Raw genomic sequence first — 15,760 nt, forward strand, 5'->3', positions numbered from 1 at the left:
AGCCGGCAATGGCACCCCACTCCAGGCATTTTTCTTGCCTGGAAAATCTCATGGATAGAGGAGCCTGGTAGGCTGCAGTCCATGGGGTCGCGATGAGTCAGACACGACTGAGCGACTTCACTTTCGCTTTTCACTTGCCTGCATTGGAGAAGGAAATGGCAACCTCCAGTGTTCTTGCCTGGAGAATCCCAAGGACGGGGAGCCTGGTGGGCTGCCGTCTATGGGGTCTCACAGAGTCTGACACGACTGAAGCGACTTAGCAGCAGCAGCAGCAGCTAAGAGCCAGCTATAGTGCTTGTCTTCCTGCATACAATGAATAGTCTGCTCGCTCTATACAATCACTAAGGCCTTAGAATGAATCTCTTCTTACAGTTCTGTTTTAGGGTTTAGAGGGGTTGCAGAGTGGCGTCTGTTGCTTTTAATCTCTGTCTTCCAAAGCAATAGAAACATGCTGTCTGTGAGACCTTTCAGTGCTATAGAAATGCAGGAATCCTACCTCCTCGCAAGCCCAAATGTGGCTATGTAATTTGGGTGATCTCCGTGTTGGTAATAAAAACTGAGAGTATGAGTGAAGTTTTCAGTGAAAACAGTACCTTTGTGGAAAACAATTGACTCATATTCTAGCCCATAATTGCTCTCTCATGTTAGTCTTTACCTTTGAAAACATTTTGACATTTATTAACATATAGTAAAATGGACCTTTTTGTGGCATGTAGTTCTGTGAATTTTAATACATGTATAGGTTTTTTATTACTGCCACCAGTCTCAGGATTCAGAATGGTTCCATCACCCCCAGAAAACTCCCTTGTGCTGTGTGTGTAGTTTAACCTTCTAACCCAGGCAGCCACTGATAATGGTTCTTCAGTACTACATTTTGCTGTTGTGATAATGTCATACAAATGCAATTATGTAGTATGTAACCTTTTGAGGCTGGCTTCTTTAACACAGTTATTACCTTTAAGATTCTTCTGAGTTGTTGAGTAAAACACCAGTTCATTAGTTTTTGTGGCTGAGTAGTATTCCACTGTGTAAATGTATGTATTGTAGATTATTCTGGTGAAATTCAGTATGTCAGTTTGTTCTTTTCTTGTACTGTCTTTGTCTGATTTTTGATGCTGTACTTATGAAATGAATTGGGAAGTAGATTGTGTTGTTTCTTCAATTGCATAGTAGAACTCACAAGGGAAATTGGCTGGGCCTGGAGGTTTCTTTTTCAGAAGACTTTTAGCTACAAATTCAGTTTCTTTAAATAGTACTAGGTCTATTCAGCACTCTTCTTCAAAATTAGTCCTCCCAGAGGTTTCAGTTTTATTGACCATTTGAAAGAATGAGCTTTTGGTTTTATTGATTTTTTTTTTTTCCCTCTGGTTCTCTGTTTTCAATTTCATTGATTCCATATTTGTTCTCTAAGGATAATTTCACAGTTGGAAGATTCTAGATTTTTAAAATTCTTTTGCATTTTAAACTAAGAGTGTTGTTTCACTTCTGGCGTGTGTTGTTTCTGACAGAAATCAGTTACTCAAATCATTAACCTCCTTTCCTCTTATAAGTAATGCATTATTATTTCAACTTGTAAAATTTTTCCTTTGTAATTTTCAACAGTTTGACTGTGATTTGTCCAGTAATGAATTTCATTGGAATTATATTGTGTGATGTTTGTGAGCTCCTTGAATATAGAGGTTTATGTCGTTCAACAAATTAGGGAGTTTCCAGCAATTATTTCTTTTTCTTAGTCTCCTTTCCTTTCCTGTCTTTTCTTTTTCCCCTTGTCATCCCAATCTTATTTTCTTCACTTTCTTAAGTTCTCACTATGAATGTTAGAGTTTGTACTGTTGCACAGGTTCTGTTACTGAGTCCAAGCTCACTCTGCTCACTGGTTGACAAGCCAGTGAATCAGAGGGGCAAAGTGTTGAGGCAAAGAATACAACTTTACTTGGAAAGAGCTGGCTAACAAAGAATGTGACAGACTAATGCCTTAAAATAACCATCTTGTCAAGGTTTGGATGCCAGGTTCTTTTATGGGTCTGAGATGGGGGGAGGTGTGGGAACAAAGTAAAAAGACCATTTAATTCTTCTAAATATCTCCTAGAATGGCAAGCCTTACACAAGGGAATGTGTTAGTTTTTTATAGTTATTCACAGGTGGGCAAGGTCAGATTATTTCCCTGTGAGCTAAACAAAAGCATTTTAATCTAAGGGTCTGGAAGAAGGGGCATAGTTTCCTGAGGCATGCCATTGAAAGTGAAAGTGGCTCATCACGTCCGACTCCTTGTGAGCCCATGGACTAGACAGTCCATGGAATTCTTTGGGCCAGAATACTGGAGTGGGTAGCCTTTCCAAGCATTTAACTTATATGTAGAGTACATCATGCGAAATGCTGGGCTGGATGAAACACAAGCTGGAATCAAGATTGCTGGGAGAAATATCGATAACCTCAGATATGCAGATGACACCACCATTATGGCAGGAAGCAAAGAAGAACTAAAGAACCTCTTGATGAAAGTCAAAGAGGAGAATGAAAAAGTTGGCATAAAACTCAACTTTCAGAAAGCTAAGATCATGGCGTTCGGTCCCATCACTTCATGGCAAATAGATGGGGAAACAGTGGAAACAGTGGGACATTAGTTTTTTGGGCTCCAAAATCACTGCAGATGGTGACTGCAGCCATGAAATTAAAAGACGCTTTCTCCTTCGAAGAAAAGCTGTGGCCAACCTGTACAGCATATTAAAAAGCAGAGACATTACTTTGCCGACAAAGGTCTGTCTAGTCAAGGCTATGGTTTTTCCAGTGGTCATGTATGGATGTGAGAGTTGGACCATAAAGAAAACTGAGCACCGAAGAATTGATGCTTTTGAACTGTGGTGTTGGAGAAGACTCTTGAGAGTCCCTTGGACTGCAAGGAGATCAAACCAGTCAATCCTAAAGGAGATCAGTCCTGAGTATTCATTGGAAGAACTGATAATGAAGCTAAAGTTCCACTACTTCGGCCACCTGATGCGAAGAACTGACTCACTGGAAAAGACCCTGATGCTGGGAAAGATTGAAGGCAGGAGGAGAACAGAATGACAGAGAATGAGATGGTTGGATGGTATCTCCAACTGAACAGACATGAGTTTGAGCAAGCTCTGGGAGTTGTTGATGGACAGAAAAGCTTGGTGTGCTGCAGTCCATGGGGTCACAAAGAGTCGAGCATGACTGTGTGACTGAACTTAGCCTTTCCCTTCTTCTCTAGGGGATCATCCCATCCCAGGGATCGAACCAGGTCTTCTGCATTGCAGGCGGATTCTTTACCAGCTGAGCCACAAGAGAAGCCATGTGCGAGGCATGCCATTATGTGTGATTATAACCAAAAAAGCGACAAAAGATAGATCTAGCATGCAAGAGTCAAAATTGACTCTTGCTGGATACAATTCCCTGCTATCAAAAGTCCGTTCCACAATCTTGTGGGGAAGGGGACAATGACCCTTCTAATTGCTGTGTCAGAAGGATCTTTTTGGGAGTGTCTGCCATTAATGACAGCTTTCTAGATGTTGAGATTTGTCTTCCTTTGTTCCTCTTGGATAAGTGTTAACTTTATACATGTAGACTTAGAAATATTGAGCTTCAAACCCAAGAGGCAACATCTCAAGAAATTTAGCACTCTTCTATCCATGGCAAGATGCAAGAGTCAGGGCTCATTAAAACACTTACATGTATGTGTGTGTGTGTGTGTGTGTGTGTGTGTGTATATATATATATATATATATATTTATAATGAACTATCTGGGGCCTGTAATTCTGCATTCTCAGAGTTTCCTCATGGTTCACTATAGGGAGTGACTGCTCTCTGATTCCCCTTCCTTGAGCTCATTGGCTTACTTTAAAGGGCTTGTAGGAAATATTCCATTTCTCAGATCATCCCCTCTTGGTCAGGAACTTGACCAATATTTGGGAGACATTTCATGATCAAATTTTGTCCCATAGCCCTTCAAGGCTCATCCCAAATCAGGTGAAAATTTTTACTATGTCACTCTAGGTGTTAAATTTTGGACTAGGCCCCATCAATAAATAAAATTCTTTATTAATATTATCCAGGAAACATTTTCCCTTGTTGCTTCTTCCAATACCTAGACTCTCACTATTACAGTTATTTCCCCAAAATATTTAGCCATAGATGTTTTGTTGGAGGCCTGATTTGTGCATTGGTTATTGCAAGAGATAAGTTTTATAAATTAGAATATGAGTAATGCAGCTAGTAACATTGACAGTGGCATAGTGCAGCAAGAAGACAAGCACATTTGAAAAAAGGAGCAAATTTAAACAATGATTAGTGTAACTAGTTGTAATCCAGTTGCAATAATTGAGAGATCAAAGGAGCCATAACTGATTTAATGAGCTATTTGCAGTTTCACTGCACAGTTCATGCGTACTTAGATATGGATGGCTTAATATGTGAGACAAGCATATGCTTCTGGCAGGATCAACCAGGTAGAGACAAAAAAGATAAATATTTCAATTTTACTCACAAAAGTATAATTTACCAAGTTACTGTAAGTCATAATTAATTTAAGGAGAAAGTTTTCCTTACACTTGGAAAGAACAGATTTAAGCCAGTAATCTTTTTAGATAGAAACCATAAAAATTATATGTTTATTCAGTCCTATGTAGCTAATCTTTTTTGTTAACAGCTTTATGAAGTCATTAGGTTTTGCATTAGAATTCTTCAGTTTCTTCCTCAGTTCAGCTTTATGGTCTGAAAGTCAGCAACATGTATATATCCAAAGTCTTTTTTATAAATCTCGAAAAGGAAACATTTTAAACTGTAACTGTCTACAAAAGACTCAAAAAAGATACAGTTTTCATCAGATTACAATCCCATTGACAAAGCAGCCTGCTTACTGTTAGGACATATGACACTTTCAGGAAATAACTAGAAATATGATTAATAATATTCTACCAGGACATATCAGATTCTTTTCTACCAGGACATATCAGATTCTTAGAAACTCTATAATCTCTAGAATATCTAGAGATTTATCATATACCTTAAAATTTATTATTTGATAACACCTTCCTTACATTTTAACATACCAAGTGAACCTAATTAGTTTAACATCTCTCCTTGTGCTTCAGGGACCTTTGAAGCACTCCTCAGCTAGCAAGAGGTAAAAGGAACTTTTTATAATTTGATTTAGGAAGTCCTGTCAAAGGAAAACGCCACCCCAGGAATACATTTTAAAATACAACAGGACCATGGGTCATGGTGAAACTTAGCCAAAGGGCCAATAAAAGACTTCAAAGGCAAATATAGAAAGTACTTCAAGAATTTTCCGCAGTTTGTTGTGATCCACACAGTCAAAGGCTTTAGTGTAGTCAGTGAAGCAGAAGTAGATGTTTTTCTGGAATCACAACAAACTGTGGAAAATTCTTAAAGAGATGAGAATACCTGCCTCTTAAGAAACCTGTATGCAGAGCAAGAAGAAACAGAACCAGACATGGAACAACGGACTGGTTTCAGATTGGGAAGGGAGTACATCAAGGCTATATGTTGTCATCTTGCTTATTTATATGCACAGTGCATCATATGAAATGCTGGACTGGATGAAGCACAAACAGGAATCAAGACTACAGGGAGAAATATCAACAACCTCAGATATGCAGATGACACCACCCTTATGGCAGAAAGTGAAGAAGAACTAAAAAGCCTCTTGATGAAAGTGAAAGAGGAGGGTGAAAAAGTGGACTTAAAACTCACTACTCAAAAAGCTAAGATCATGGCATCTGGTTCCATCACTTCATGGCAAATAGATGGGGAAACAATGGAAACAGTGAGAGACTATTTTCATGGACTCCAAAATCACTGCAGATGGGGACTACAGCCATGAAATTAAAAGACTCTTGCTCCCCGTAAGAAAAGCTATGACAAACCTAGACAGTGTATTAAAAAGCAAAGACATTGCTTTACCAGTAGTCAAAGCTATGGTTTTTCTGGCAGTCATGTATGGATGTGAGAGTTGGACCATAAAGAAAGCTGAGTGCTGAAGAATTGATGCTTTTGAACTGTGGTGTTGGAGAAGACTCTTGAGAGTCCCTTGGACTGCAAGGAGATCCAACCAGTCAATCCTAAAGGAAATCAGTCCTGAATGTTCATTGGAAGGACTGATGCTAAAGCTGAAGCTCCAATACTTGGCCTCCTGATGCGAAGACCTGGCTCATTGGAAAAGACCTGGATGCTGGGCAAGATTAAAGGCAGGAGGAGAAGGGGACAAAAGAGGAGGAGATGGTTGGATGGCATCACTGACTTGATGGACATGAGTTTGAGCAAGCTTTGGGAGTTGGTGAAGTACAGGGAAGCCTGGCATGCTGCGGTCCATGAGGTTGCAAAGAGTCAGACACAACTGAGTGACTGAACTGAACTGAATAGATTATTTAAAATGTAAGTAAACATAATCTGTTATTAAAGTCAGCTTAGCATCTTCAGAAAATTTGACTGTTTTAGCAGAGGGAAAAGCCAAATTTAGTTTTGCACCAGCTTACTTTAAGATTCATTTACTCAATTAAACTTGTTTTAAACTTAGTTAATCCTCACTGATCACATATAAAACCCTTTTAGGGGTCCATTTTCCATAAACCTTTCATCACTTATTTTAGCCCAGTTTTAGCTTTTAAGTTACAGAATTTCTGGAGAGATCCTGTAACATATATTTCTAAAAGTACACTTTGAACTCTTCTCATTTGCACTTTATTTCCTCAGAAGTTTCTTCACATTGAGTTATTTTCTTTGCTGACAGATTTGTAACTTATATAATAAATCTTATTTAGCTTATATTAAACTCAGGAATAATGAAAGTATTATACTTAATATTCCATTTAATGCTGTGACTCAGGACATGCCTGTTAGATCAACCAAGTTTAACATTAATTCCAGGTACTAATGTTATAGTGAATATTTCTCAGTTCACATAAACCTGAAATTTATTTAGCTTAATTTCTCTTGTATTTAGAATTGCTTGGTTTCTAAGCACTAACTTTTGTTCAAACCAATAAAATAGGGCTCTTTTACAGATCAGCCATGACAGTGTTTTCCAAAGACAATAGCACATACAAACACACAGGCATCAGTTCTTATTTCAAGATTTCAGACTGAGTCAGGTACAGCAGTGTAAAATGCATCAGTTTACAAAAGAGGTTGGATTAAAAATAAGGTTTCTCACAGACACAATAAGTCAACACTTGTCAATGGTCCCAGCAGCTGCTTAGGGCCTTGTCTCCATATTCCCTGATCTGGGCCTGATAGCCAGGAGCAGCAAGGCTCCTGGCTGGCTTGCCAGATTTGTTACCAAGTTTGCTCTGCTTGCTGCAGGAGAGGCCAGTGAATCCGAGGGACTAGATGTTGAGGCAAGAAACATGGCTTTATTCGGCAAGCTAGCTGACAGAGAAGGTGACAGATTAATGTTTCAAAATAACCATTTTGTCTGGGGTCTGGATGCCAGGTTTTTTATGGATCAGAGATGGGGGTGGGAAGGAGGTGTGGAAAAAAAGTAGAAAGTCCTTTTCTTGTAAATACCTCCTACAATGGCAAGCCTCAGGCAGTTCAGTTCAGTCACTCAGACCTGTCCAACTCTTTGCGACCCCATGCAGTGCAGCACACCAAGCCTCCCTGTCCATCACCAACTACCAGAGTTTACTTAAACTTATGTCTGTTGAGTCGGTGATGCCATCCAACCATCTCATCCTGTCGCCCCCTTCTCCTGCCTTCAATCTTGCCCAGCATTAGGGTCTTTTCAAATGAGTTAGCTCTTCGCATCAGGTGGCCAAACTATTGGAGTTTCAACTTCAACATCAGTCCTTCCAATGAACATTCAGAACTGATTTCCTTTAGGATGGACAGGTTGGATCTCCTTGCTGTCCAAGGTACTCTCAAGAGTCTTCTCCAACACCACGGTTCAAAAGCATCAATTCTTTCGGTGCTCAGCTTTCTTTATAGTCCAACTCTTACATACATACGTGACTACTAGAAAAACCATAGTCTTGATTAGACGGACCTTTGTTGGCAAAGTAGTGTCTCTGCTTCTTAACATGCTGTCTAGGTTGGTTATAACTTTTCTTCCAAGGAGTAAGGGTCTTTTTATTTGTTGGCTGCGGTCACTATCTGCAGTGATTTTTGAACCCCCAAAATAAAGTCTGCCTCTTTTCCCACTGTTTCTTTGTCTATTTGCCATGAACTGATGGAGCCAGATGCCATGATCTTAGTTTTCTGAATGCTGAGCTTTAAGCCAACTTTTTCACTCTCCTCTTTCACTTTTATCAAGAGGCTCTTTAGTTCTTCACATTCTCCCATAAGGGTGGTGTCATCTGCATATCTGAGGTTATTGATATTTCTCCCAGCAATCTTGATTCCAGCTTGTGTTTCTTCCAGTCCAGCGTTTCTCATGATGTACTCTGCATAGAAGTTAAATAAGCAGGGTGACAATAAACAGTCTTACTGCTGCTGCTGCTAGTCACTTCAGTCATGTCTGACTCTGTGCAACTCCATAGATGGCAGCCCACCAGGCTCCTCCGTCCCTGGGATTCTCCAGGCAAGAACACTGGAGTGGGTTGCCATTTCCTCCTCCATTGTGTGAAAGTGAAGTTGCTCAGTTGTGTCTGACTTGTAGTGACCCCATGGATTGCAGCCCACCAGGCTTCTCCGTCACTGGGATTTTCCAGGCAAGAGTACCGGAGTGGGTTGCCATTGCCTTCTCCATATACAGCCTTGACATACTCCTTTTCCTATTTGGAACCAGTCTCTTGTTCCATGTCCAGTTCTAACTGTTGCTTCCTGATCTGCATACAAGTTTCTCAAGAGGCAGGTCAGGTGGTCTGGTATTCCCATCTCTTTCAGAATTTTCCACAGTTTATTGTGATCCACACAGTCGAAGGCTTTGGCATAGTCAATAAAGCAGAAATAGATGTATTTCTGGAACTCTTTTGCTCTTTTGATGATCCAGTAGATGTTGGCAATTTGATCTCTGGTTCCTCTGCCTTTTCTAAACCAGCTTGAACATCTGGAAGTTCACAATTCATGTATTGCTGAAGGCTGGCTTGGAGAATTTTGAGCATTACTTTGCTAGAGTGTGAGATGAGTGCAATTGTGTGGTAGTTTGAGCATTCTTTGGCATTGCCTTTCTTAGGGATTGGAATGAAAATGGGACCTTTTCCAATCCTTTGGCTACTGCTGAGTTTTCCAAATTTGCTGGCATACTGAGTGCAGCACTTTCTCAGCATGATCTTTTAGGATTTAAAATAGCTCAACTGGAATTCCATCACCTCCACTTGCTTTATTTGTAGTGATGCTTCTTAAGGCCCACTTGACTTCACATCCCAGGATGTCTGGCTCTAGATGAGTGATTACACCATCCTGATTATCGTGAAGATCTTTTTTGTACAGTTCTTCTGTGTATTCTTGCCACCTCTTCTTAATATTTTATGCTTCTGTTAGGTCCATACAATTTCTGTCCTTTATTGAGCCCATCTTTGCATGAAAATGCTCCCTTGGTATCTCTAATTTTCTTGAAGAGATCTCTAGTCTTTCCCATTCTGTTGTTTTCCTCTGTTTCTTTGCTCTGATCTCTGAGGAAGGCTTTTTTATCTCTCTTTGCTATTCTTTGGACTCTCCATTCAGATGCTTATATCTTTCCTTTTCTCCTTTGTTTTTGGCTTCTCTTCTCTTTTCACAGCTATTTGTAAGGCCTCCCTAGACAGCCATTTTGCTTTTTTGCATTTCTTTTTCTTGATGATGGTCTTGCTCCCTGTCTCCTGTACAATGTCACGAACCTCCATCCATAGTTCATCAGACACTCTGTCTGTGAGATCTGATCTCTTCAATCTGTTTCTCAGTTCCACTGTATAATTGTAAGGGATTTGGTTTAGACTTCCCTGGTGGCTTAGAGGTTAAAGCGTCTGCCTCCAATGCGGGAGACCTGGGTTCGACCCCTGGGTCGGGCAGATCCCCTGGAGAAGGAGATGGCAACCCACTCCAGTATTCTTGTGTGGAGAATCCTGTGGACGGAGGAGCCTGGTAGGCTACAGTCCACGGGGTCGCAAAGAGTCGGACATGACTGAGCGACTTCACCCTCATACCTGAATGGTCTAATGGTTTCCCTACTTTCTTCAGTTTAGGTCTGAATGTGGCAATAAGGAGTTCATGATCTAAGCCACAGTCAGTTCCTGGTCTTGTTTTTGCTGACTGTATAGAGCTTCTCCATCTTTGCCTGCAAAGAATATAATCCATCTGATTTTGGTGCTGACCATTTGGTGATGTCCATATGTAGAGTCTTCTCTACAATGCCTCAGGCAGGGGAGTGTGCTGTTGTTTGGGGTCATTCCCAGTGGGCAGGGTTAGCTTATCTCCCTGTGAGCTAAACAAAGGCATTTTAGTTTAAGGGTCAGGCAGAGGGGGCAGGGTTCTCTGAGGCAGGCCATTATGTGTGATTATAATAACAAAAGTGGCCAAAGGCACAGATCTAGCTTGCAAGGGTCAAAACTGACTCTTGGCTTTTATAGTTCCTGAGACACTAATGATATTTTCCCCCATATTTTTCTGCTCTTCAGATTGGGTAGGTTCTATTGCTCTTGTCTTTAAGTCCACTGACTTTCGTTCTGCTCTTTAGTCTGTCCAGTGTGTTTTCTGTTTCACTTACTGCATTTTTTAGTTCTAATATTTTCCATTTGGCGGTACTTTATATCTTCTGTTTCTTGGTTGTGATTTTCTAGCTTTCCATGTGTTTCAAGAGGATTTGCTTTTACTTGCTGGAACATTTTTATTGCCTGCTTTAAATCTTTGTCAGACAGTTCACCCAGTGCTCTACTATCTGTGTCTCTTGGCATTGGATTCTGTGCATTGTCTTTCCTCGTTGCTGTTGCTGTTCAGTCCCTCAGTCATCTGCAACTCTTTGCGACCGCACGGACTGCAGCACGGTTGACAGGGAAGCAATGGACATTGCTCAAATGTCCATTGAGTCGGTGATGCTGTCCAACCATCTCATCCTTGGTCGTCCTCTTCTCCTCTTTCCTCTGTCTTTCCCAGCATCAGGATCTTTTCCAATGAGTCTGGTCTTTGCATCAGGTGGCCAAAGTATTGGAGCTTCAGCATAAGTCTTTTCAATGCATATTCAGCCTTGACTTCCTTTAGGATTGACTAGTTTTATTTCCTTGCAGTCCAAGGGACTCTCAAGAGTCTTCTCTGTCACCACAGTTTGAAAGCATCAGTTCTGCGGTGCTCAGTCTTTCTTGTCAAACTCTTACATCCATACGTGACTACTGGAAAAATCATAGCTTTGACTATACAGACCTTTGTCAGCAAAGTAATGTCTCTGCTTTTTAATACACTGTCTAGATTTGTCATAGTTTTTCTTACAGGGGGCAAGCGTCTTTTAATTTCGTGGCTGCAGTCCCCATCTGCAGCGATTTTGGAGCCCCCCAAAATAAAGTCTGTCACTGTTTCCATTGTTTCCCCATCTATTTGCCATGAAGTGATGAGACCAGATGCCATGATCTTAGTTTTCTGAATGTTGAGTGTTAAGCCAACTTTTTCACTCTCCTCTTTTACCTTCTTCAAGAGGCTCTGTAGTTTCTCTTCACTTTCTGCCAGAAGGGTGGTGTTATCTGCATATCTGAGGTTGTTGGTATTTCTCCCCCGGCAATCTTGATTCTAGCTTATGCTTCATCCAGCCCAGCATTTCACATGATGTACTCTGCGTACAAGTTAAATAAGCAGGGTGATAATATGCAGCTGTGACTTACTCCTTTTGCAGTTTTGAACCAATCTGTTCCATGTCCAGTTCTAACTGTTGCTTCTTGACCTGCATACATATTTTGCAGGAGATAGGTCAGGTGGTCTGGTAGTCCCACCTCTAAGAATTTTCCAGTTTGTTGTGATCCACACAAAGGCTTTAGCATAGTCAATGAAGCAGACATAGATGAGCATTTGAAATGTTTTGGTTCTCTTTATGTCAAGTTGTTCTGAAATTATTTTGGACATTTTGAACAGTTTACAGATTACTGTCTCAAGCTCTCTCTATTATTTCCTTGGTGTTTTCTAGATCTCTGAGACTTACCTCCTTCCCTCCCTACACACACACACCTTTCTGTCCTCTGGCTAGAAAGCTAAGTCTTTGTTTGCACCAGGGTGTTGTGTATTTTCCACAATCACACCTGAAGCCAAAGGACCAGAAGGCAGGAGAGTAATCAACGAGATTAACCCAGAGTTTCTGCAGTCATTGTGGATGGTGCCTTTCCCTAAGAGTTTTAGGCTTACGCTGACTCTGCTGCTGCTCTTGTAGCCATCACCACCAGAGGATTGCTTGGGAACTGGTTCATGGGGAATGAAGAACAGGAAGGAAAAAACAAAGATTACTCTCTCTATTGAGTATTAGGAGACCCATTTCCTACTGCTTAGGCAGAGCTGGAGGCTTTTCTTAGAGCACATGTAAATGCCTGCTTGTGCCAGTGTGCATATCTCTTTCCTTCTCTCTTCCCCTGTCTGTGTCTCTGTTTCTGTCTGTAACAGTGGTCACTTTATAGGTTTCAGGTTTCATAAAGCCTAACTTTGGGGCATAAATTCAGTGGGAAAGAATTATAAACCCGTTACCAGTTTGATAATATATCTGGTTTGGGGCTCTTCCCCAAATTACCTGTTACTGTTTTGCTTTTAATTTTCAGTTAGCTTCTCCATTCATTCTGTCTAGAATTTATAGTTTGATTCAGTGAGGTTAACAAGATAGAATGTACTTAATGCATTTCACATAGAATGGAAACTTCCCCATTTCACTTATTATCTATTTTATAATGTTATGTCAACTTGCATCTTATTTTATAGTTGAAAGTGGCAATTATGTCTCATTTTTTCAACATATATATGATCCTGCCATGTATAACAGTACAGGTTTTATCTAGGAGATTATGCTACATTAAGTGCAGAAGGAAATAGGAACATTAGTTTCTCTTTCAGAGTAACAGCAGTTTTCATGAACTCTGATTTTCCAGAATTACATTACATTTGAAAAACTTCTACTATTTCAGTTTAATCTATGTTTTAATCTATGCCTGAGGATTAAATGGCTTGCTTTTTTGAAAATGTTTTATTTTTTATTCATTTTAACTTTTAAAAAATGTTTTGTTCTAATAGGTTATTGGTTATCATAGCATAGTATGATGTGACATGATTCATATTAGTGGACCTTCTTGACATTTACTTGCTGTGGAGACACTGCAAGAATATTAGAGACATTTTGAAGACATACTTTTACTTCCTGGATTGATATGTGGAACTAGTTTTATTATAAAACCTATAAATGTGGATGTCTTCAGCTTCTTTATTTTCATTTTACCTGATAAACAACAAGACATAGAATTGTTTGTTCATCAGTAAACGGTGCTGAAAAAACAAAACATTTTTTTGTATATAGGTGCAGGATGAAAGAATTGAATATGGAAAGATTCCTTGAAATTGCTCTTGTTGATCAACTACTAACAAGCAAGCAAATAACCCTGTTGAAAACTGAACTAGAAAGCTGTTCCAGGGACTAATGTGCATTAGTAACTGAAAGCAGAGCATGTGTCTTAGTAGTGTTTGGGCTGCTGTAACAAAATACCAAAACTGAGTGGCTTGTAAAGAACAGATTTATTTCACACAGTTACAGAGGCTAGAAGTTGGAGAACGGGGTACTTTCATGGTTGGATGAGGGCCCTCTTCCAGGTCTCAGATTTTCCCTGAGAAGGAAGGGCTTAGGGATCTTTTTAGAACCTCTTTTCTAAAGCAGTGATCCCTTTCATGAGCAATTCACCATCTTAAGCATGTCCCATACGTCCCACTTATTAACAGTACTGTCTACTCTTAGGGGTTAGGGTTTCAACATGAATTTTGAGGGGATATAAACATAAAGACCATAGCTGTGTGTAAATGAATCCAATAAAGCAAAAGTTGAAAAAAAATTGATTGTAAGTCTTCTGAGTTTCATATCTATTTCAGTTTTACTGTTGGTTGGTATAGTAACTAAGTTTGATGCTGGAAAAATATGTAACTATTGTGATCATGAATAGAGAGAAATTAGTGTGTTATTTTTTAATTTCATGATGTTCAGTTAGATATTAATATATTCAGATAAATTGTATGAAAATGTACTATGTTATAAAATTTCAAGAAAGAAAATAAATACTTCTTTCCACCTATATATGTCCAGACATTAGTCTGAAAAGCTTTCTTGAGGGATAAAATTTTATTGTGTGGAATTAGGTACAGTGTGTCTTTCATGTTTGCCTAATTGTCGCTTCCACAGAGGAGGTATAAAATAATCAGAAAATCAATTTACCTATTTGTGTATATCATTCATTTATTATGAAATTTAAGATCCTCACTATCATGTTTACTTTGACAATTCAAATTTTGAGTCCTTAATTTAAAGATAGAATTGCTATAATGGTACAGAATATTTGGTGGTGGGGGGAGAGTTAGAAAAATACATTTTAAATCTTTTTGGTTCTAGTTGAGAAGCCTTTTTTACAAAGGCATATGTTGTAAGGATATGGTGCTTATTGTGTGTTTTTGTAATATCCCCTGCTTACTGCCATTATAGCACCTGCTATGCTGTTACTTTTTTTTTTAATCAGGTGTGTCAGTGCTTAAGGCCTGGTGGTGCCTAGAAAATAGGGAGTGCTGACTAAATACTGGAGAAGGCAATGGCACCCCACTCCAGTACTCTTGCCTGGAAAATCCCAGGGACGGAGGAGCCTGGTGGGCTGCAGTCCATGGGGTCGCTAAGAGTCGGGCACGACTGAGCGACTTCACTTTTGCTTTTCACTTTGATGCATTGGAGAAGGAAATGGCAACCCACTCCAGTGTTCTTGCCTGGAGAATCCCAGGGACTGGGGAGCCTGGTGGGCTGCCGTCTATGGGGTCGCACAGAGTCGGACACGACTGAAGCGACTTAGCAGACTAGATACTAAGTGAATTATACAGGCAGACTGTAGAAATGTGGGGAGTTCTGTGGGGCTGGTTGAGAAAGAGGAATAAGCAAGATGTGGTTACTGGCTAAGGATTCTTAAAATTTGGAGTTCAGGAAATAATTTAAATACTAACAGTTGTTGAATTTATGGGCTGGTTAAATATCTTTTGTGTATCTTTTTCTACATTGCTTTATTAGGAGATGAGACTGTTTGTTGGGATAGTTTTTTTTTTTTTTTCCTCTAATTTTCTGTTACTTTGTTTTCTGTTGGTTTTTTCCTATATGCTGAAATGTGATTTCTTGTGCTTCTCTCTCCCTGAACGAAATAGTTTCATTATTGTTTGCTTCCAGGACCTATGTGTGTCTTCATATTTACAGTCATATAGTCATTCTCTTAAAATGTTTTACATTCTGAATAAATTATACTCACAACTGGTGGCCCTCTGTAATAAGTAGTTCTTTGTACTTTCCTAGTCTCCTTTCTTTTGTACCCAAGTTAAAAGTGAAGTGAAATAGGACTAATTTTCATAATTCCCTCTCCAGATAAGTTTGATGGAAAGCCGGTTACCTGACTGCTCGACCTGAAGAATCTTAAGGGTAAGAAACCTTGTAAATAATGTATACTTATTAAAAAATAAATGAGAGTCTTAGGAAATTGTGGTTGGAACTTTACTTAAACATGACCTTTTCTTTTTCCTTGGAGTAGCCATATGTTGTGGGCTTCCTACGTGGTGCAGTGATAAAGAATCTGTCTGCTAATTTGGGAGATGCAAGAGATGTGGGCTTGATCCCTGGGT

General features: G+C 39.7%; 1 protein-coding gene across 3 annotated transcripts in view; it reads left to right on the forward strand.

Annotated features, from left to right (window-relative positions):
• Positions 1 to 15,760, forward strand: part of LOC120861342 (protein SCAF11-like) — a 92,657-nt gene that overhangs the window by 18,982 nt on the left and 57,915 nt on the right. For all 3 annotated transcript variants that reach the window (XM_040236988.1, XM_040236989.1, XM_040236990.1), the window contains exon 2: positions 15,507 to 15,560. The gene's annotated coding sequence lies outside the window, so the exon portion shown is untranslated. The remainder of the gene's footprint in view (positions 1 to 15,506; positions 15,561 to 15,760) is intronic.

Source organism: Oryx dammah, unplaced genomic scaffold (assembly GCF_014754425.2).
Source record: "Oryx dammah isolate SB20612 unplaced genomic scaffold, SCBI_Odam_1.1 HiC_scaffold_11232, whole genome shotgun sequence".
NCBI lineage: Eukaryota > Metazoa > Chordata > Mammalia > Artiodactyla > Bovidae > Oryx > Oryx dammah.